Source organism: Oryzias latipes, chromosome 2, assembly GCF_053564925.1.
Source record: "Oryzias latipes strain Hd-rR chromosome 2, Olatipes_Hd-rR_3.1".
Taxonomy (NCBI): domain Eukaryota; kingdom Metazoa; phylum Chordata; class Actinopteri; order Beloniformes; family Adrianichthyidae; genus Oryzias; species Oryzias latipes.
In genome coordinates, this window is record NC_136238.1 from 14,985,167 (window position 1) to 15,008,363 (window position 23,197).

A 23,197-nucleotide genomic window follows, 5' to 3' on the forward strand; every position below is an offset into this window, starting at 1 on the left:
TTTGATTTGAAATGGTTTATTTCAAGCAATTAAGTAGAAATAATTTGTTTGTTTCCCTTTCAGCTTTTCCCATCAGGGGTCGCCACAGCAAACGAGTTGCATGGTAAACTTGGCAATGTTTTATGCCGGATGCCCTTCCTGACGCAACCCTCTCGAAGCAACCGGGCTTGGGACCGGCACAGAAGTAGAGAAGGGAACAGGGAGCAGCCCGGAGTCGAACCCTGGTTTCACGGATGGAAGGCACCGCAAACCAGCACAAGCTAAACCGGCTCCCTAAGTAGAAATAATACACCAAAGCAATATAATCATCACTTGTACATTCATACAGTAACTCATCAAATGTAGGATAATTAGACATATTAATAAATAATGCTTGAAAGGTAGTGGAAGGAAGCAAATTTATATAATCCCACCCCGTTATACTATAAGCATTTAATTACATGATTTATCAATATCCGGTTCCTAGCTTTTATCAGACAGAATCATAAGGTATCGATAAAGCACATGACAAAGATGAATTACTTAATTATTATGTATAAAATAACTATTTTAGAAATCAACATGACAAATGCAGATCAGTTATATAAAATATATGCAGATTAAGTTACTTATAAAAGTCATTCATATGATTAAAACATAATGCTATATCAGGAAAATAGACACAACACTGTTTCAGGAATTTTCATAGCAAAATTTCATCAAGTATCAAGAGTTAAAAACATGTGCAAAATTATGCTACATTGGGAAAGGTTTTTGAATCAATTTATCAATTTTTGGAGCAAGTGAAGTAATATCATTAAACATCGATCAATTTAACCATTTTCAATAAGTGATTAATCATTTGTTTTGCTATTTTTATATTTTTTTTTTCTTTTCTTTTTTTTATAATAAAGTAATGCTGTAAGGGAAACTGTCGATTGTCCAAGGTTGGCATTTCTTCTTCTGCTGAATAACAGCCGGTCTTCTGGGTTCAAAACAGTTAATAGTTTTCTTCCATGTTATGTCTGCAGACATTAGATTCAGGTCCATATCCTTCTTCAGCTGATATCAGCGACGGTGAAAGTTGAGGTCAAGTTGTCTGCAGGTCAGAACTCTGCTGTTATTCAGGTGACTTCAGACATACAGAGAAAGTGAGGAATCCAGGTGTCACATTTCTTGAAATTATTTGTCTCTTTGATTTATTACTGCATGTTGTTTCAGACAACCGTAATCAAGCACTTCTCAAAATCCTTCATGGTGTTCACAACCAGAACCTTGGACCGGTCCGGTGGACCGAGTGGTTTGACATAAATCCTGCAGCCTTTAACCCAAGTGTTCTCAATCTGCTTCTGCTTCCTGAGAAGGCTTGCATGTTTGGAGATTTCAGCATTCCTTCTGGTCAGATGGTCGTTCAGATAAACAGCAGATCCTTTGAGATTCCTCCTTTGATTGATCAGAGCTAGCTTGTGTTTTTGATTCACAAACCTGATGAGGATCGCTGGTTTATCCGTCTCCTTTCTCCTGGGGAGCGGGTGGCAGGTCTCGATGGTGTTGAGATCCAGGGAAATCCCTTTAGATGTGAGAAATGAATGTATTTGCTGTTCCAGAGACTCTGCACCGCTCGCCGGTTCACTGCTAGCTACGCTAGCGCTAGCATTAGCAGTGCTTGCTCCTGCTGTCAGTTTCGCTCAAGGCTTGATTGGTACTCCAGTGAGAATGACATTATTCATCCTTACTTGCTGTTCCACATCGTCCAGTCTTTTCTCCAGAATGTCGACCCGGTTTTCTCGCTGCTCGTTTTGAGCCCGAAATCTTCGGAACTCTTCCATCATTTCCAAAAGTGGCGTTAGCTTAGCCGACACCTGATCAATAAAGCTTTTCATCGTAGCTTGAATATCATCAAGAGTCTTTTTGAGGTCTTCGTATTCCTGGGTTTTCTTAGGGGCCATGGTCAGCTCTCTTTTTTGGAGAAAATCAACTTTTTAAGTAATTTGAAGATAGTTGTATCCGCAGAGAGACACGCCACGCGCCCTACCCGTAAGTTTAGAATAGCGATGTGACTGGTTATTCTGCTTATGGTGGTGGTAGTATCATGGTTGAGACCAGATCTGCAAGTACTCATGTTTTTTTTATAAAAACTGTTTCAACAAAATATTGTGGACTGAGGTGTCCCTTGGACTCTACTCATCCATAATCAGACAAAGGAAGGCTTTATGGTGGTGGTTTCATATTTAAGGCTAGTTCTGCTAGCATGTGGTCAACCTATTTAACCTCCAATATCCCTTGTACCTATCAAGTACATTTTTCTAATTTTCCATTTCTCAAAATATATCACGTCTGACTGCAAGGGTTTCAATTACACCGAATTTAGGTAAGAAAAAATAAAACACCCATCAGTAATGAAGGTGATATCATGGTTGGGGCTTATTCTTAACCTATTACAACTTTGTTGATTAAAATAATCCTAAATGAAACCGACACAGGGTCCCTGTTTCCATAAATTTCCAATAAGATTTAAAAAAAAAAAAAAACGTATTTGGTCACATCATCAAATGTTTTGTTATCATGGTTTGGGCCATTTCCAATGTAACTCACGATTAACACATTTTGGTAAACATTTTCAAAGACTTTAGATTTGGAAAGAGTAGCAGTACTAAAGTTGATAGGAATAAAATCATTTTTTTTCTTCATAAATTTCCTCACGGGGAGAGGAGAAAGCCAAGTAGTCTTTTACAAAGGGGATAGTGATAGTATCATGGTCAGGGATCTTTTTTGCTACATTTTGAAAAGTCATTCCCAAAGTAATTTTTTTAAGTTTAATTGAGGCTAATAAGTTTAAGAATACATTTGGATAGCAACCGCTTTTTGAAACCATAGACAATGTTGCTGTTGACGTTTCAGCTATTTCTTAAGTTTTCACTTATTCGCACATACGGTTTGGCGGAGACTTTTACATCGGATACCCTTCCTGACACAACCCATGAATTTTATTCGGGCTAGGGACCAGCACAGGGAGACCCAGACTTGGGCCCCATGTGGTGATGTACATGTGATGTACAAGCAGTAGCGTGAAGGGTCTGGCTCAAGGACTCACAATGGATGAAGCTCGTTGCACAAGCTGGGAATCTGAAACCATAGACAATGATGGATGTATACTGTAAATGACGATAAGGGCTCAAATCTGAGAAAGTTTTAAGCTTTAAAATACTGTTATGAAACACCCAAGTGCTTTCCTTGAACCTGAATCCACAGCTTTCGTCTCACTTTAATGTGAAAAATACAGTTGTATTTAGAGCAAGTCAGAATGTGATGATTACTGAGAAGGGCCAAACTTTACTAAAACCCTTCAGGGACTGGAGACATTAGAGCTGGGAGTTGCACACTAGCACACACTGGGATACTGGACAGAGAGTAATAGCCCAACCCCTGTTGGTAATGGCTTTACTTTCAGCTGGTGAGCCTGAGCGCACTCTGGAATACTTGCATGCTCCAACCCAGTCTATTCAATGTGACTAGTCCATTTGATTTTAAATGGGCTTCTACACCATAATCCTAAATACACTGAGCTTTCCTTCTATTTTTTTCCCAGAGGCTGCTCAGTGGAACTGCCCTGCAGTACAGATTGCTCCTGTCACCGTTGAAGCAGACAAATTTCCCTTCATATCCGCCGCATGCAGGATGGGATTGTCTTGTTATGGCCGGGTTACATTGCCCCGTAACAACATTAGCCGGAGGCTGTAAAAAGACTATTAGGACCCAGATACCTGTAGACTGAAGACAACAAGGCTCAGGGAAGTTGGGAGCGATAAAAAAAGCAAGTTATAGAACCAAGTTAAAGCAGCCGTCCACCGTGGCTCTGCCAGTTGATGTCTCCGGCACGCACACAAACACTTTGCAGCAATGTCGCCATCCTAATCCACTGCAGCCAATCAATAAGCATTTGACAGGTACTGAATTTAGAGGGCTACACCAGCCTGCTGGTACTTTGGTTACATTTAAACTGCAGTTTGACATCTGGAGAGGAAAAAAGGGGAGATTCATTCTGCTATACTTAAACTGGGTCTAATTCAAGCGTCTTATGGTGAAAAATTCTATACCACAAAACATTTCAGTGAGACTAATTGTAACCGCACTGATAAACTGGAAATTTGACTTAGAAACGGGACCAAACAACGGCTGGATTCAGTCTTATGTGTGACTTTGGCAAAAAATTCAGTGTCATTTGAAACATGACGTGAGATAAAAATGAAAAAAAACTTAGATACTCTGATATCACAGCTCTACAGGACATCAACAATGTTGCTTTGGTGTTTACAATCTTTAACTTTTTAAATGAATGAAAAACATCATAGTACAGAAGGATTTCCAATCTACCAACCTGTTTATGTTCAATCAACCAGAACTTCAAACTACCCTTTCCAGCCAATTCAGCAGCCAGGATGTCGGTGAAAGTTGTAAGAGGTTCAGTGGATCTTCAAGATCACATTGACTGAATATGAAATCAAACCTGGAGGAGTGTGACATCACATATAGAAAATTACTTATTTCTGGTTTTAATGAAATGAAGTCAGTTCAGTTGCCACTTTTTCATGATATGGATGTCGTCTAGTTGAAACCAGACGGCGTCAGTAAGCAGAGATTGGTTAACATTTCAATGGCAACCATTCTCGCCAGTCAGGCTTGAGCTTGTTGGAAGACAATTTCCTTACCACTTCAAAGCGGTTTGGAAGAATCTGTGAATCAAAATTGCAAGTGTTTGACACAAAATCACATGCTTTATAATTAGAATAACCTGCAATAAAGAAAAAATATAATGAAAAATAAGAGGATTAGGAAGAACATGTAAAAACAAAAGGTAGCAGAGCAAGAATGGTTATAAACAAATTTAATGACAGAGGAATAGCTAGGTTTTTTCCAGTTGACGTCTATGACATCTATGAGATTTTAGCTTCTTGGAACCAACGGGTACTTCCTATTTGAAATGCTGGCTGGCTCAATGGGACCCTTTGGGGCTTTCTTTCCCCATCACAGAGAGGGGAGGGCACTGAGAGGGTTGGGGAGGGGGGCTCAGATAATATGGCGGGGGGGGCTGTAGTGTGTAGGGTTATGGGGGGTGGCTGTGGGTGCGTGGCGATCTCTGGGTTGCTCAGGTCGCGTGCCGGGGCTGGCTTGCGGAGACAGGGCGCCGGTCGGGTGGTGGGCGGCTCATGGGTTCTGGGGGCCCTGGCTTCGTCCCTGGGCCTTGTCTCGGTATCCGGCGCACGGTGGCCCCCATGGCTGCCACCTGGTACGGCTAAGCGCTCCTATCCTGTGGCCTGGGGGCCGGACACCGGGTTTGCTTATGCCTCTGGGTGTTGGGGGGGCCCCTGTAGGGGGGCCTTCTCTGCGCCTGGCCCCCTCCCGGGCTGCCTGGGTCCCGATGCTGGGGGGGCTCCTGGCCTGGGGGTCTCTCCTCCCCTCTCCAGGTCTGGCTGGTCTGGCTGGGTAGGATCTGGTTCCCCTTATGAACACACGGTTCACTTCGTCAGCATGCATGTATCTCCACCCCCACGTGCACGTGCACACTGCCACACTGCTCCCTATCTGCTTCATCCCTCCTCCTAACCCACAGTGTATTGATGGACAGATATTTCCGCTCATCTTCGTGTCAGATTTTCACCTTTGATGTAATATTTGTTTTCCAGCAGATCTGGTATAATTGTTACAGCCTAAATTAATAACTTATTCAAATCAGTGCTTGTATCACCCACTTTTTCACCTTTCTTCCTTTTACCCCCCCCCCCCCCCCCCCCCCTCACATTCTTTCCCTCTCCCTCCCCAAACACACACTAAAATTAACAAATAAAATAAAAAAATAATAATTCAACAAAAAGGGGTTTATACAAATCTACACTCTGGCTTCTAAAGTTCTATAACCTCTTTTTGTGATAGTAAAACCTGTCCAACACAAAAGGCTTTCAGCTCTAATCTGTTTGCTCAGCTGTTGGACAGAACAAGTTAAAAAAAAAGAGAAAGAAAAAAAAAAAGAAATGCTAACTCAGTCGGGTTCTTAAATACAGTTATTGTATAAAACCATACATGAGATGTTTTGGGAATCTTTCACCATATGCAGATGATGATGCGAAATATGTGTGAGTTGTGTCATTTATACTTTTATTGTTTGAGCTCCAACCAATTAAAAGGTAGGCTCTATTTGTCCCTCTGGTAAATGATTTTCATAGGAAGTTTCAAGAAAAGAGTAAAATTATGCCCTTCTACTTTTCATTTGAAACACGTTTCGAATGCTTTAGTCACATACACCCGTACAGGTTTTTGGGTTGTCCGTCCCTGTGAAGGATCGTATAGGATTGCATCTTAAGGTTAATGCAGGAGAGTCTTGCAGTTCCCTTGAGGCTCGTGCGGCCACCTTAAGGGACATCGTGAAACCTGAACGTTGCCTTTACACATTAAGTGTTCACCACAACCTGTTGCCTGCAGCATCCCCATATAGAAAAAATGAGTATGAACATTTTTGTTCACCAAGCTTGCTCCGTACAAGTTTGCCCCTGTTTTGCAGGCAGAAAGCCAACATCCACCCATAAAGGGGAGTTGTGCCTAAGGCATTAAAAAAAACACCTCTCTTTTTGACATCACTTTTATTTCCGTCAAAGAAAAACAGTGAAGGTAGAAAACAAAAAGACAATGAAAGTAGTCCTTAATTATTTTCCCACTTTTGCTTTCCCTGTGTCTCCAATGGCAGATGAGGATCCGCTGCTAATGTCTCTCCTCCATCACTGCTCCTTTTCCAGCTGCAAAATGCTGATTGAAACTGGAAACTCCTCATGATTGCGCAATTATATTGAGCAATGAAAAAGCTGAAATAAAAAAAAGAAAGAGGGGTAGAATATCCTCCTTTAATTTGTTCAGTCTGCATCTCTCCAGCCATCTTCCAGTGTTTCAGGAAGGTGGAAATTGGAAACACCGTGCGGAAATGTTAGGGAGGCATCCCCTAACTGGAATAGGGTGCCATTATCCCTGACTTGGTGAAGCACCATGGAGGCTGAAAAATCTCCGACCGGCTCTCTCCCACTCAATGATTGTCTCATCAGCGGGAGTAATTTGGGTTTCCTGTTATCGCGTCATTTCTGATGCCGACGAGGAGGGGAAGATGGGCAAAAGCGTAATTACTTCCCTCCGCAGACGGATGAGGAATCGGGGAGTAATTAATAACTTGTTGGTACCTCCTGGCGGAGTTGGAGACTACCTTTCAGCGCCGCTGCCTCTATCCTCTGAGAGAGACTTCGCTCACGGAGAGAAAAGAGTCGGGACTTGGAGCAGGCGTGATGGATCAGCAACAGGCGTCTCGGCGAAGGAAGAAAAAAAATGAGATGGCAAGAGGAGAGGGAAAGGAGATGAGATAGAGGGGAGGAGATAGCAGAGAGGAAGATGGGGATGAAGGGGATGGATGGGAACGATTGGGCTCAGACAGGCAGGTAAGGAGGAGTAGATGCATTACCCAACATGCAAAAACTCATCACTTTTGATAAGAGGCCTCTGAATGGCCCTTTTCTTTCTGTCTCCCAGCTCTTACAGGAATATCACAAAGGAAGTCTGTTCTTCTTTTCTCACTGACCGTTTTCATTTCCTCACCCACGTTGGAATGATCTCGAGCTCTTCCGTTCCCGTCTGCATAGATAATTCTCCCCTGCAACCACATCAACAACCCCTGCCAAGGCTGCCTATCTTATCTTCGGTGTCTGAGGCGTTTTGTTAGTTTTCTTGAAAACACATTAGGCTCCGCCGATGAACATGTCTCCCTCCGCTGATGCTTTTTCTCTCCTCTTCGGCCTAAAGGGCTCTAAAGGCAACCTTCAGCCAAACTGACCTCCCCAACCTGCTACCACCCATCCGTTTTCGTTCAGTGGCGTTGGCGTTAAAATCTGTTCACAACCCCAATACTTTCACTCCAGATTACTTTTAATTGCCTCCATTCTCCACAAACTTAGTGCTGTTCATGTGGTCAGTGAACGTCTCTGAGTACCAGGTGTGAAAGTAGATTTTTATTTATGCCGCTACTGTAACAAATTACGTCGTCAATCTTTTTAATACCAGTTAATGCATATTAGGGGTGTAACAATTAACTTATGAATTGTTTGATCCAACCAGATTGATCTGTTTGATGCAAGTAATCAGTTGAGCCAAATCAAACTATAACATTATAAAATCATTTCAAAAGGAAACGCATCGATTCTAATCGACATTGGGAAATACCATTTGGACTGAGGCACTGGAAGTCTATTTTACTCTAACGTTAAAAACAACCAAGTGCATCACAGCGGACAACACACGTGTGAGAGAAGCAAAAAAAAAAAAGATCAAGCCATTATTCCAGTCCAATGTGTGGAAAGATTTTGAATTTTGAAAAGACATGTGACCATACAGTGTGGTAGATTGTCCTAATGATGTTCCATTTGTATTATTTTTAATGTGGAAAAACAACAGTGGGCTGAACTTTATGGAACTAAAATGTGAATGGATTTGACATCAATTCTTGTTTACTTGTTTGTTTGTACACATTTCATTCACACTTGAGTATCTTGCAAGAAATATAAAGGAATTTGGAAAACTTCTGAGTCCCACAAAAAACGTCCTGAATCGATTTTAGGTCAGTGAATCTGATCGGCGACCACAAATAATGATATGAATTGTTACAGCATTACAGATAAATGCAGTTAAGAATACATCTTGGTTGTAAACACAACTGTTGATGGGGTTTTGTTGAAAAAAACATTTGAATTTCTTACTGCACTAAAGAACTTGGTAAATGCAGGAGATGCACCTCCTTCTTTCTCAATTTCTTCTTCTCCTCTACTAATTTTAAACTGTACATCTTCATCATAACTTGATGATCTTCCTTTTGAACAATGTTCACCGCATTGCTCTTGTTTCAATGACTTTTTAAAGGATAAATTCATCTCTAGTGCAATTCTGCCAGTGCATTAAGTTTTTACTTGAACGATCAATCACGATATCGTTCAGAAAACTGAAGGAATCGTTTATTGTTTCTCTTGTCCTGTTGCAAACTAACCAACCTTACAGCTTGCACAGAAATATGCCTCCTTCACTGTGAATAAATTGAGCGTCCCCTCAAAACCAATCAAAAAGTACTCTGTAAGTCGTGCCTGCTCAATGTGTTTGTTTGGGGAAGTGAGAGAATTAGCGGATAACGTGTCAGGAGAGAGTGGCGCGAATCACATTTTGTAGCGACGATAAGACAGTAAAAACCACAGAGACTCTAAAATGATGAGATAAAGTGCTGCCTGGTTCAAAGTTAGTGGCACTAGCAGCAGTTTCAGCCCGCAGCTGCTTTTGAAAATAAGTGTTAAAGCAGCAAAGAGCGGCCACACAGCATGGTCCAGTTAGTACAGCGCACATCCGCCAGATATGCAGTACCGGTCCATACCACTTACTTTCACCCCTCCTTGTTACAGTCAGGGAAGCCTGACGTTCACACCGGGCTCGAATACGTGCCTTTAAGTGACCGCTTCCAATGGAAAGTCTATGTCAAATCAAATCAGTCTTTACTTAAATAGCACTTCTCATACAGAAAGTAACACAAGGTGATGTAGTATATAAAAAAAAGCCCAAGGAATGGAACCCCCCCCCCTCCCCAGATACACACAAAGCCCCCTTGACCAATGTAGACATGTAAATGCACGTATATGCGCGTTTCAGGCTTCTGCGTTCAAAACTCTCACGTTCAAGCGTCGCTACGCACTGCTTAAAGTCAGTTTTTGGCCTCTATGTACAGAAGAAACAGTGAATGAGCGTGGGTCCAAAGTTAAACCATTTGAACTTTGACCAATCAGGGACTCGGATTTGGTAGTGACATAAGGATGACGCCCCTTTCAGAACATGGATTTGACAACTGGATATTAAATCAGAGTCCCCAGTCGGTCAAATTTTAACTGGTTTAACTTTCTACGCGGGTTCAATTGCCACGCATTACGTAGAGCTCCAAAACAGCCTGGCATAACAACACACAAATCCGAGAGTTTGGAGCACAGACGCCTGAAACGTGAATAGATGAGCCTTGTTGTGTAAACTTATCACTGGAAGTGGCCGCTTGAATGTGAGTTGTGAGGGCAGTCTGAATCCAGCTTTAGGGTCCATGGGTGTGGACCACCCAACGGGTAGACATGACTGAGGCCTGACCCTTTATCAATCGAGATGTCGCAGGCGACACCTAGATGACACACTTTCGTTAACCTACTGTAACTCTTCGAACATTTACACGATCAACACGAATCAGGTGATTTGGTCACAAACCGACTTTGCCAAACCTAACCTAAGGCTAATGTTCTCCACTTCCGAATTAGCTGTGAATAGGGTAGTTGTGTTACCGGTCAAAGTGTTACATCATTGAAACAAATCGTGGGGAAAGTGACTCGTTTTATCCCTACGGCATACCCAGATGTCTACGTTGAAAGTGTCAAATACAAACACTTTTACTGGCTTATTACCAAAATAAAAAAAAATTGGGGGGGATTTTTGTGTTGTTTTGTAATACACAAACCATATGTCTCACAGTTACATCAAACCTTGAAAATAAAATAGAAGTTTGAACCCACTCATGAGGAAAGGGAATCACTGAATCCCTAGCCAACACTAAAGCTCTGGTGTTAAAGGGTCAATAGGGTCTCCCCTAGCATGAGATGCTTAAATTTGGTGGACGATGATCGGTGCTGTCGTGGTACAATCTCAGGTGAGGGATGAGGAGCGAGAAAAGGGGAGCCATGGATGATGCTCACCTGTCTGTCGGAACGGCAGAAGCCGAATGCTCCATGGCGGGGTAACAACCAAACAAGCTGATAGCTATCAGGCGATAAAGCAGTGGACATGCAAATCCATTTAGCACATATGAGAACACACACGCAAGCAGACGGCGATGGTTATCGGAAGACAACACCGCTAACAGAAGCTGATAAAGATCCCAGGAACACAGATACGCACTCACAACAGCTTCTGAGACTAAATGACCTTTCTCCAGGAGGATTAATGTTGCTTTGGGACGGCATAGTAATATTCTAAAATGACACAGAAAGGCTTATTGAAGGGATCCGTGCTGATGAAGACGAGTCGAAAGGCAGAGTCAGTGAAGCTGAATGAGTTTGAGTGCACTGAAGAGGCACACACTGTTACAGGCCAGCGCCAATCAATCACACCCAGCAGGGGCTCCCAGAAGGTTTATTAACAATTCAGCAAGGGGTCCAGCCTATTTTAACCCAACAGCTGACTCTATTTTTGACTTTTATTTTTGACGCACCTTACAGACAAATCCAACATTTTAAATGCTTCCAATGAAGGAAACTGTCTTGGTCAAAGTTTAGCACAAAAAAGCTACAATTAAATATGGATACACATTTTAAAAAGTGTTATTTTAACAATGAGAATAGGCTAGGACACCAACACTTCATTCGTCTCTTTGACTAATGAAAAATCCTCTTGTCCCAAATCAAACTTCCTTTTTTTTTGGCAACTCAAAGATGAAAATGATGTTTTTGGTGTTTCTAACATGTTCTTGTGGTATTTTTCTAACGATAGAAGACATAGATTAAGAAAATGAAGCTCAAAATTGCATTTCACAGTATTTCTTTAACGTATATCTTCTGATAGTAGCCCCGGCGTTTCTTCCACAAATGTGCCAGCCGGCCAGGCGTTTATTAGTGATGGGTGTCTATTTGATTCCGGCGTTTATTCCATCACAGACAGAACGTCGATGGCTAATGGGTTCATTTTGCAGTGAAATTCGGTCACCAATTGCAGAAAACCCCAGATGAACGTTTCAAGATTTCATCAAATGATATGAACATCGCATTATGCTATGATTAGCACCGGCTTTGCTCAACAATCTATGTTTAACCCTTGTGCTATCTTAGATGACCCCACCCTTACTTTGACGTCTTATTCCTACCATGATAAAGGTGGATAAAGGTGGAAAGATTTCATGTAATCCATGGACACCAGTGAAGATCACAAAAAAAGGTTCAGAGCACTGTCTAGTGGGTCTAGATGACCCCACTCCCAATTTTAAAGTACCTAGGATAGCACAAGGGTTACACCAATCCTTCTGATTTGTCGCTCGCCTTATTGGCACCTCCACCAGGAAACTGTTTTCTCCTTTTTCTGTCACCATCTTCTCCATATCACCCCTCTGCTTGGGCCATTCTCTGATGCATTTAGGATCCACCCCAAAAATGTCGTGCGAACTCCTTACCAGAATGTTCTTTGGGGTACGAAACCGCACGACGTTTACACGCTAAATGGTATTGGTATTTTGTTTTCTAAGTCTTAAAGTAAAAAAAAAAAAAAAGATTTTGTAACCCTTGAAAGTGATTAGCATCATTCTGCAGGGCTGGTATCTGGATCCCCTCCTCCCCATCTATATGCATCACTGTTATCCTTTACAATGAAAGAATCTGAAAATGTGTCACTTCCAAAACTGCTGCTGCACTACACATCACACTATAAGAAAAAAAGAAAAAACTGCTGCAAAAAAGATGCAGTGATGCAACAGAAGAAAAACACTCCTAACTTTCCTATTCCCAGCGAACAAACATTTTTCACCCAACAGTAAAGCTTCTGCTTCAGTGTTTCGCAACATTCCCTTTCGGTGCAGAGAGTCTCATGTTGCGTGATGTTGCCTCTTGTTTCACACCTCAAGCAGATGCAGCTATCTCACCTCTGCATGCCTTGTTATGCGCAGCACAACTTAGAAATAGACAAATGCACATCTACTCACAGGTGCAAACACCTTTTCCGCGGCTCCCCCCTGCATCCCCCCCCCCCTCCACCACCACCAACACAGCTCTCATGTGGGTAGTTGCATCAGCAGCGGGGTGTCTGACTGTTGTCATGGTGTGAAACATCCCCCAAAAGCCCCGGTGGAATTGAAAAGCCCCTCTGACTACACGTGAGATGCAAAGCACCCCGCCATCCAGCCAGCAGCTGGATACAAGAGGAGACTCATTGAAGCTTCAGCAGAGGGTGTGTATACGTGTGTGTGCGTGTGTTTCCAGCGAGGCTCCTGTTTACCTTGACAGGCTTTGGCTGCATCACACATCGCCTAGCAACCGCACCTGGCGTCATCGTTGTCGCCCGCAGGAGATTTGCGGCTCGGCACAAAACACTCGCTGGGTGGATGAAAACAACACAAATGGAGACCAAACCCGCAGCTCAGATCAATGATTGCATCTTGCACATTAAGTGCATGAATATAAGAAAAAAGTGAAGAAGCAGCATGTTTTTCCAGGACAATATACAAGAATTGGTAGGACTCTATATACTCCCTGAAGTGTCTTAAGTCCACAGAAACCATATACATTTTTTCCTGTCTGGAGCAGACAAACATGTGTCTATACTGCACTGGAAAAACAAAGCCTGTAGTGGGAAGGGCACCCTGACCAGAGCTTTCTCTGCCCAGCTCAACAACATTGAGCCTAAAGTCTAAAGCTTTGTTGGGTCTACTCGGTTTCCAATCAAGACAAACAAAATATACTCCTAAATTATCCTAACTATATGTTTCTTTTTGACTTTTCCATTGGAGTTAATGAGGAATTGCTTCTTTTTTGCTACCTGCCTCTGGCGGTCTTTGACGGAACAGCAATTTGGGGATTGCGTGAAAAAGTTAAAAGGTGCAAAAAGGTTTAAGCTTAATTAAAAAATGTACTTTCATGCCAAAAGAATAGGGGATCCTTCCACCTGTGCTAGTGAGTACAGAGTTAAAAAGAAGAAATTTTATTTTGTGATGGTGTGAAGCATTTTTTTAAAGGAAAACCTTTAAAGATTAGGATTTGTTATTTGGTGAATTGTGTGGTTGATATTTGAATGGTTATTCACAGATGCAGACAAGTTATGTGTTTTTTTATTTATTTATTTGTTTAATTTTCATTTCAATTTTATTTATATAGCCCAATATTACAACAATAGTCGTCTCAATGGGCTTCATACCAGTAATTGTAAAATTAAACATAATATCATAGTGAATATGAAGTCATAGAATTTAACAGGTAATGGCTAAACTAAACTAAACAGACCAAGCTGAACATTCCTGCCCTTCGACCCTCCTTCTCGGTAAGGAAAACCTCCTAAAAAACAGATGCAGGAAAAAGAAAGAAGAAACCTCCGGGGTGCCTACATGAAGCAGGGATCCTCCCCCAGGACGGTCAGGTGATGTACCAGAACTCGTAGAGAAGAATTAGCTTCTCTAACTCTACAACTACATGTTTGAAAAGTCCAGCAGATGAGCTTCATCCAGATGGAGTTGGGGGACGGCTGGGGGCGCGAGACGAGCCAGAGGCAGGGTCCATGGCCAAGTATAGGAGCACTGACGAGTCAACTGGAATCTGGATTCACTCCCAGGAAAGAGGGACAACACATTAATCTCACTGCACCAAACAGAGGCATGGAGAACTAAATGATAAATAAATAAACAACAATAGAGGAGAGGATAAGTAGCTGAAAATAGAGGACAGAACCCCATACGTTCCCCAGCTTTTATCTTCTACCAGGCTACTAACAACTAAGTGTTGTTGATTTTCAATTCAAACACGTTAATAGTAAGTTAAATATTCTCTGATTACTAGCTGGTCTGACAATAAGTCTCTCCAAAGAAGAATGTTTTAAGCCTAACTTTACATGTAGACACTGTGTCGGCCTCTTTTACATGAGCTGGGAGCTTATTCCATAAAACAGGATCTCTGTGGCTAAAGACTCTAGCTCCAACTGTACTTTTAGAAATCCTGGGAACCACAAGCAGTCCTGCATTTTGTGAGTAAAGTGTTCTGTTTGGGTGGTAAGGCCTTATGAGGATTTAATAATATATATGGGGTTATACCAATCAAGGCCGTTTTGAAAATACTTTTACTCCCTCTCCTAATCTCTATCTCCTCACAACCCCGTTTTGATGCATAAGGATGCATCTTATATGGCTGGTTTGGCAACAAACCACTCGGATCTGTCATTTCTGTCAAGCTGTCACTGACTCTGAATGGATCGAAACACCACAAGCCGATGAGATACACAGACGGAATATGAAACAATGAACAGACTCGGACGCAATGAAGCGGAAAAGGAAACAGAGATGATGTTTGAAATTTTGAACGTCACTGGCAACACGACCCCGGTGTGTTGATACAAGCTTCACCACACCGCTTCAAATCTTCAGGAAGAGCCATACAAGCTTCATAGCTTCTGTATCATTTGTCCATCACAAGTTTTGTCGTTATTTTCCATTTTCTCTCATTTTTAGGTGAGGGATTTTTCTCTTAAATTAGGTGAGTACATTGTAGTTATTTATTTTATTTAATAAAAATTTAGTAATTTAGATAGGCTCCGGCAGCCCCGTGACCCTGAAAGGAAAAAAAGTGGTTTAGAAGATGAATGAATGAATGAATGAATGAATGAATGAATGAATGAATGAATGAATGAATGAATGAATGAATGAATGAATGAATGAATGAATGAATGAATGAATGAATACATAGTGAATATTTTTCTGTGTTTGGTTGTTGAATAAATGTTTAAGTGTGCTTCATGGTGCGCTTGACCATGATCCTATGAAAGAGGGTAAAAAAGGGCACACTAAGGCCAGACTAAAGCAGTTTTATTTATTTTATTTTTCGCAATGGGGAATGAGAAAATGTTGTTTTTAGCCCTAATACTTCAAAAATTGTCACCAATAAATAAGTGCATAAAACAGTCAAGAATGTGTAGACGTCTTGAACTGTTCTTTCTGCAACATTTTATACCAAACTTGAAGTTTTTTTTCACAAGATATCATGAGCCTCTTCTATGTCTTAGCTCCCAAACCATTCCTTAAATGGTGTCACGCCTCGTGTATTGGGTCCGGCTCAAACCTCCGAGCCTCGGATGCATAACTTACACACCTGCCTGTCAGGAGAGTATTTGCTGACGTGCAGATACACACATGCGTACATGAGAGCCGGGAGATGAACTCTTATACATATTTTGGCATCCCGATGACTTTTTTTTTTAGTCAAAAACATGAAAGAAAAGGGGGAAAAACAGCAAAAAAAAAGGTTTAAAATCTTCAGAAAGAGTCTTCTTATCACACCATCTTGTTGAAGAATTGCTCAATCTCCTCACCGCTGGCTGACACGACAAATCCCTCCCCCCCCCAGCCGGAAATCTAATCCCGTCTCTGTGTGAGCGGCGAGGCACTGTGACAAATGGCTTGTAAGCGTCCCACCATGTTTCATCAAACCTTCTCCTCTCTTTGTCAGAGCCGAAAGATGGAAGACTTCCATGCAGTGTCTCACCTTAGGGACACGGCTCTGTTTAATAATTCAGCTGCTGTTGCTCCAGTCCTGGGGAGAGCGCTCATCAGTGACCGATGAACATCCCTGGTGGGCCGTAGCATGTCAAGCAAGGTTTCTCCTCAGTATTCCAAACGGATATGGACTGAAAGTGATAATTGCCATTCCTGCTTCAGCATTTGAGAGGTTTTTGCACCATAAGCAACATTTCAAAATCAAAAAACTGAAAGAAAGTGTGAGAAAACCCAACTTTGGAAGATATTCGTCTTGGATTCAATGTTAAACACCCAAAATGTAGCAGATGGTAGTTTGTAAGGTTGGATCAAAACTGTTGGAGAAGTGTAGAGGCTGTGTTTAAAAATCCAATTGTCAAGGTGTGTAATTCACCTTTGGTTCTAACTTATGTCCAATAGGGAAAACCAGCAAGGAGGCAGGTCTCCCATTGTCTTTCATGGGTTTGGATAGACTTTGAACTATAAATCGATTCACCTACAGCGTTCGTCCTCCATGACAAGGGCAAAAAGATGGCAGATTTGAGCTACAACCGCAGCTAAGTGATTCTTTACTGTGGCTCTACAGAACTGAAGCTGACTAGAATAATACAGCCAATCAATGCTTTATTTGGGAGACAAACACACAAAACAGTAAATCTGAGATGTAGATGTTGAAAGATAAAAGGTAGATAAACCGAATGCTACGTTCACACCGGGATCGGACACCCATATTTGAGCTATGAATGAGAAGCACATACTGTATATGCGGATTTCGGGCTTCCGCATTCAAAAGTCTTGTGTTCACGCGTCACTACGCAAGTTTTAAGTCCGTTTTTGAGCTTCACGTGCAAAACGCGTGGCCACTCACCACATGTCAGAAGTTAACCCAGTTGAACTTTGACTAATCGGGGACTGGATTTGGCAGTGACACGTGGATAGCGTCCTTTTCAAAAGACAGGAAGTACCAAACTATTTGAAAATTGATCATGAAGGAGGATTACATGACTTTGGTTTTTGCCTGGCCGGAATGATCAGAATACAGCCGTGAAAGAAAAAGTCACCATGCCACATGAGCCTGGTGAGTGCGTAGCTTAAGGAATAAGGGCAGCTGTCTTTCTCACTACTCTTGCTATTGATGATGGTCAACATCAAGTGTTGGAATAGAAGCAAACTGTGGTTGTCTTTTGATGTCAGGTGTTCTCTACCTTTTAGAGTCTTGGATTTAGGTTGAAGAAGTCCAAGCTGTATCTGTAGATTTATATTTCTGTTCTGAAAGAAGGATTTCCTTGAAATTGGTTTTGGTTGGACCGTCAAGCATTGACATAAAGTTTTATTTGACCAGCAAGTTTCATTTTGATTGGAAATGACACAAGCGTCACCCACCAAGTAGTTTACCAATCATTGACGGTCTTAGAGAACTGGAACGACTGAATGTGACTGCACCCACTGAAAGTGGCTTGCTTCAGGTTCCAACGAAATGAAGCAAATACCGTCCTCCTTTGTTTTTGTTTTTTTATGACATGGGCATTGCGATTTTGGAACGGCCAACATCATGAAGCTGTAATTGCTCTAAGTTGGTCTTAGTCCACATTTCTAAGGCAACCACTCACAGCAATCAGGAATGAGATTGTTGGACGGCCACACCCCTTCCAGTGAAAGGGGACCTAAGTAGAGTCTGTCAATCAAAAGTTTTGAATGTTCGGTGTGAGGGCCAGTGGGTGTCACAAATTTTCATTAAGGCATCTGATTGGTCAGTTTATAACTTCGATAAGTAGTTATAAAAAAATAAAAAATATAGGAAACAAAAACATATTTAAAAAAAAACAATAGGATTATCCATAACATGTTAAAAATGGGTATAGGAGCAAGAATGATTATTTTGACAAATGTCTATTTATGGGATTTTGGCTTCTTGGAACCAGCGAGTACTTCTTATTTGGAACTCAAAGGGGTAGGAATTGCTTTTTCCAGTTCTCTTACAAAAGCAATGTTTTGAACCAACAGCAGAATATCCCCCCTTAATTCTCAGCCAATCACAATCTAATTTTTTGCCTTTAAATTCATGGATTGTAGATGGTTTGTAGGCCCTCCTCCACACTTGTTCTCCACCTGGAGCAATACTTTGGAATGGCCTCTAACCACCATCAATGACTAGATTGTGTGGTTTATACATCTGTGGGTCGAGGTCATCCCTTGCACAAAACACGTCATTGTCCCAGCGCTCAACCGCCAAAGATTATAGACTCATTTCATGCAGATCTTTCTGTAACACAAATACATCTTCTTAATATCTCTTTTTTCTGGCGCAAAGATTTGAAGGATTAGCAACAGTTGGCTAAAGTTGATCCAGTTGGACTCTCTTTTCCGCCGATGTGTGACATCCTCGTTGCGTTTCCAAAAACCTCAGAACATCAGATGCGGTAAAGTGAGGCGAGCGACCCCTTCGAGTTTGACTGAAGATCCTCTGAGTCCTCTGGGATTGAGCGGCGTCTCAATGAGCACTGGAGGTTAATGTGCATCTGTGGAGAACACAGCGGATAAAACGCACTCCACTGGGTACCAATGACGAAAAAAGAAAAATCAATGCCCTGCTCGGCTCGCCTCCCTCAGATTCATCCTCTCAATGCCACTAGACTGGCATGGCGGTTGGAATTTTTTTAACACCAGAAAGTTTGCTGTACATCACTTCTTGCTTTCGGTGATATCGAACAGGCGAGATGGGAATTGCAGAGTTATATATATTTTATAGGTCCAGCGGGTTACATTTCATTCCCCTGATCTGCGGAATGGTTGCTTTGGGAATAAGGTTAATCCCTAATGGTTATGTCTTTCTTCTCTCTGCACTCAATTTTGTGTTTCTTGGAAATAAAGAGTGAACATTTTTGTCAGTGTACTGTTGGGGGAATTACAGAGCCATAACTTTTTACCCTGCAACATTTATGTGCCATCCCTTTAAACCAAGGCTGGAAAACAAGCAGCAGAGGAGACCTGGCTGCATTCTTGTGTTTGACAACACCGGGAGGGACGATGAGCCGAGAAAGGGTGGCGGAAAAGGTTTGTTCTAGCTGAAAAGATGAAGACGATGCAGTTGGAGCTCGCGAACGGCAGTGACTGACGAGCGGAGCCAATTAAAGTGTTGCGGAGTCTGAGCAGCCGGACCGTGGCGTTACACTGGGAATCAAAGGGAGGCTTTTTTTTTTCTCCACACGGGCTCAAGAACGGGAGAAAAAAAAAAAGAAGAAGAAAGCCTTGCAACCAATGTCAACCATTTCCACCGAACAATTCGTGAACAACTGCACACTCACGATAACACTGCTTTGTTCTTTCTGAGCTGCTGATCTCCCTCTGCAGATAGGAGCCACAGAAAGCATATAAAGCACACACATATGCGTGGCGAGGGTGAGGGGGGGGGGGGGGACCCTTCCACCCACCACACCCCCTTCAAGTCCAGCAGTGTTTTCTGAGCAGAGAGCTGAAGAAACAGCATGATCTAAATAGCTCATTAACTTTTGATGACTGGGTCCTTCGGCTGTAGATCTTGAAAGCAAACGGGAGCCAGACTCCTTATGGCTATTGATTCAAAAGCAACCCCCCCCAACCCCCCGTTTGAATGCACTGGCCAGGGCAACCAGGGACACCAAATAATTCATGCCAAGATCTGTGCTTTTTTGTTAATGACTGATTGGGACAACAAATGCCTCGTTCTATTTTATTTTTAAAGAGCAAACCACATTTGTCGGAACATCTTTTACAGTTGTCACCACTTTATTGATACAACCCAGAGCCCCGGAGAGGTTGGAAAAGCGGTGCAGAAGTCTCTAAGTCAAAGCAAATATGCAAATGTTTGGACTTTTAGAAACGTCAGATGTTTTCCAAGTGCTTTCGGAAGCATTAGAAATGATTGTGCAAAGATTGTATCATTTTGTTTTTGTTTGTGACGCAACAGGAAAAAGTTTGTGCAGTCTCTATTATGCAGTCTGGTCACAAATCAGTCAACTTTTGATCTAATGCCTTAGTTACAACTGTTCTTATGGGTGTATGCGAGCGAAAAACGGGGCACACGAAAGTGCATGCTGCAGGCGACAAGTCACAGTGAACACTTAAACAACATGTAATGCTACGCACACACCGGGCTGGTTCTTGAACGGTCGCAACCGGTCGGGAAAAAAAACGTGTTTATGGTTAACAACGATATTAGAAAATCTGTCCATCTCGCTGCTCAGGACAGAATCTGTTGTGCACTGTTGAGAGCGGATCCTCCACTGAAATCCCAGACAAAACCACCAGCTGCTGTTGGTCTTTCATTCAAGAATAAGTGGAGCTCAGCAAAATGGGGAGAAAATGGGTTATACCAGAAAAGCACTATGGAGGGGTCATTCTTTTAATCTTATAAATATACATTTTATAACACTTTGGTATTTTCCTCTGTCTGAAAATCTAAAATGTTTTTTTAGTATGTGACTCTTTGATATGTGGCAGTCATAACAGAAACCACCCGGACCCTTCCTACCAATAGTGACACATCTGGACACGTCTGATGATGCGCACACGCAGTCATTTACTGTCACGTTAATGTGCAATGACCCTCTAAAGTCACAGGTGTTGTTCGTGGTCTACCTGACAGCGTCGCTGGTTGTGCAGCTGGTACACCTGTCAGAGAGTCCTACCCATTTGACAACCCTAACTCCGGCTGATGACAGGTAACCTGTCATTAACCTATGACCCAAGGACGGACCCGTCTTCAAAAAATCCACAGAGAAATCATGTTTAACCCAGCACGACTGCTTGATTACTTCAAACCTAGGGTTGGACGTCTTTTCGGGTCAGTCATCCGCTCCTTCACAGCTGCTGCTTCATACAGAATCCTCTTACAGACGTTTCTGAACACTTCAAAACCTAGCTGGTTTAAAAGTTGGTTGATATTTCCACATGCGCTGAACCGTTCTGAAAACTCACCTGGCATTTAGAGCTGTTTAAGTGATAAGTGTGCACTGACTGTTACAGAAACAGACAAGCAAAGCGTTGTTTGCACCTACAGGCAGTTCACCTGTCTCAATCCCCGTATGGGTGCTGTAAATTGAAGTTTCGTCCGTTTGCTTTCAAAAATTTTGGGTTTACTAATAGCGACACATATCTATCGACATTGGACGCGTGTTGCAAGTGAAAGCAGGTTGAATTTTGACTGCAAGGTTTGCACCACTTCAACATTTTGCACTAAGCCTCTTCACACCGTAGGGGGCAGACTTGCGCTAGTAAATTGTAGAAAAAGAAGCCCCTCCATGCTTGTCCAGTGTGAAAACCATCGGCCCACACACGTGTTTTGCCCAGTGTGTCCATTGACTAAACTGTAACTTTCTATTTTGTGCAAATCAGAGGTTAAGTAATTTGATTTTTTGGCTACTCTGCCACATGGCTAAGAAAAGTTCTTTGGAACCAGACTGTAAATGTTTATTTTTCTTTTAAAGTTGGAATATTTTACACTAGACTGACTTGCTCCTTGTGGCTACGTCAGGAACTACACCTTCCTCGAGTTAACTTAGTTTTAAAACAAGTTTTAAGCCAGAAATCTGTTCTCTTTTTATTAAAAATAGCTGTTTTAACAGAAAACTGTAGGAATTTGCCACATGGATCCACTGATTCCCAGGATTCTATTAACCCTTGTGCTATCCTAGGCACTTTAACATTGGGAGTTGGGTCATCTAGACCAGTGTTTTTCAACCAGTGTGCCGCGGCACACTAGTGTGCCGTGGGAGATGGTCAAGTGTGCCGTGGGAAATTGCCCTCATTATCTGATCTAAAAACATTTCCCATCTCCAGGATTTCAGCTCTCTGTTCATCCAAACAGGCCCTGATAAAACACTGAGGAGTTAGGAATATAAAAGATCGTAAAATACTTTTTCCTTGCGTTTATTTTATTTTATTAAAGACATTTTGATAAGAATGACCGTACCGCGATCCAGCTGCAGCTCCGGCTGTATTTGGGAAAATTCCCGTCCCTTTGACTCTCTCCACCAATCATTCTTGAGGGGCTTAATCACATGTCATCAGTCTGACCAATCAGAAGTGGTTAAAGTCTTCACTTCCTTGTCCTGATTTAGCTCGTAAAGTCGCTCAGTTCTAACAAAAATACCAGCTAAAGCTCGTCTTTAGCGGTGTAGCTTTCCACAGAATCCGGTATCAGACCGTGGAACAATTGAACAAAACAGTGAAGCTCCGAAAACCGATCTCCGGCCGTTTTATGCACTACATCTCCCATGATGCATTGGGTTGTGAGAGTGACAGGGCACAAGGAGATCTGTCGTTAAACGTCTTGAAACCAACGAACACACATCAAACTGTTTTTAAATCTTCTAACTTAACTTTTATTGAATCTTTTAGAAAAAAACAGCTGCAGTTTCCAGCTTTTTCTGTAACAATTATCTCAAAAATGCATGTGAGATTGTGGAGGGGCTGTAGATCAAAACAGACTATGAGTTTCTCCTTTTTTATTTAAATTTTTGGATGCTGGTGTGCCGCGGGATTTTTTTTAAGGTTAAAGTGTGCCGTGGCTCAGAAAAGGTTGAAAAACACTGATCTAGACCCACTAGACAGTGCTCTGAACCTTCGTTCTTCAATGATTTTTCATCTTCACTGGTGTCCATGGATTACATGAAATCTTTCCACCTTTGTCATGGTAGGGAGAACACGTCAAAGTAAGGGTGGGGTAATCTAAGATAGCACAAGGGTAAAAATAAATAAATGAAATAAATTAGGGAAGAAGTCAGAATCCGGCAATATATTTACAAATTCAGAGCTTCTCACACTGTAATCCCACCAATGGATCATTTGGGCGAAGAAGATGGGCGTGGACAGGATTGTGCGATTATTGGCCTCTCTTGTGGTGCTTTTTTCATTTTTGGATCTTTATCT

At 42.0% G+C, this 23,197-nt stretch overlaps 1 long non-coding RNA gene across 1 annotated transcript; it reads left to right on the forward strand.

Moving 5' to 3' along the window:
* Positions 1-5,860: 5,860 nt before the first annotated feature.
* Positions 5,861-8,584, forward strand: LOC144990171 (uncharacterized). Its single transcript, XR_013654160.1, has 2 exons — positions 5,861-7,451; positions 7,543-8,584. It is a non-coding gene; the product is annotated as an uncharacterized LOC144990171 (long non-coding RNA).
* The last annotated feature ends 14,613 nt before the right edge of the window (positions 8,585-23,197 follow it).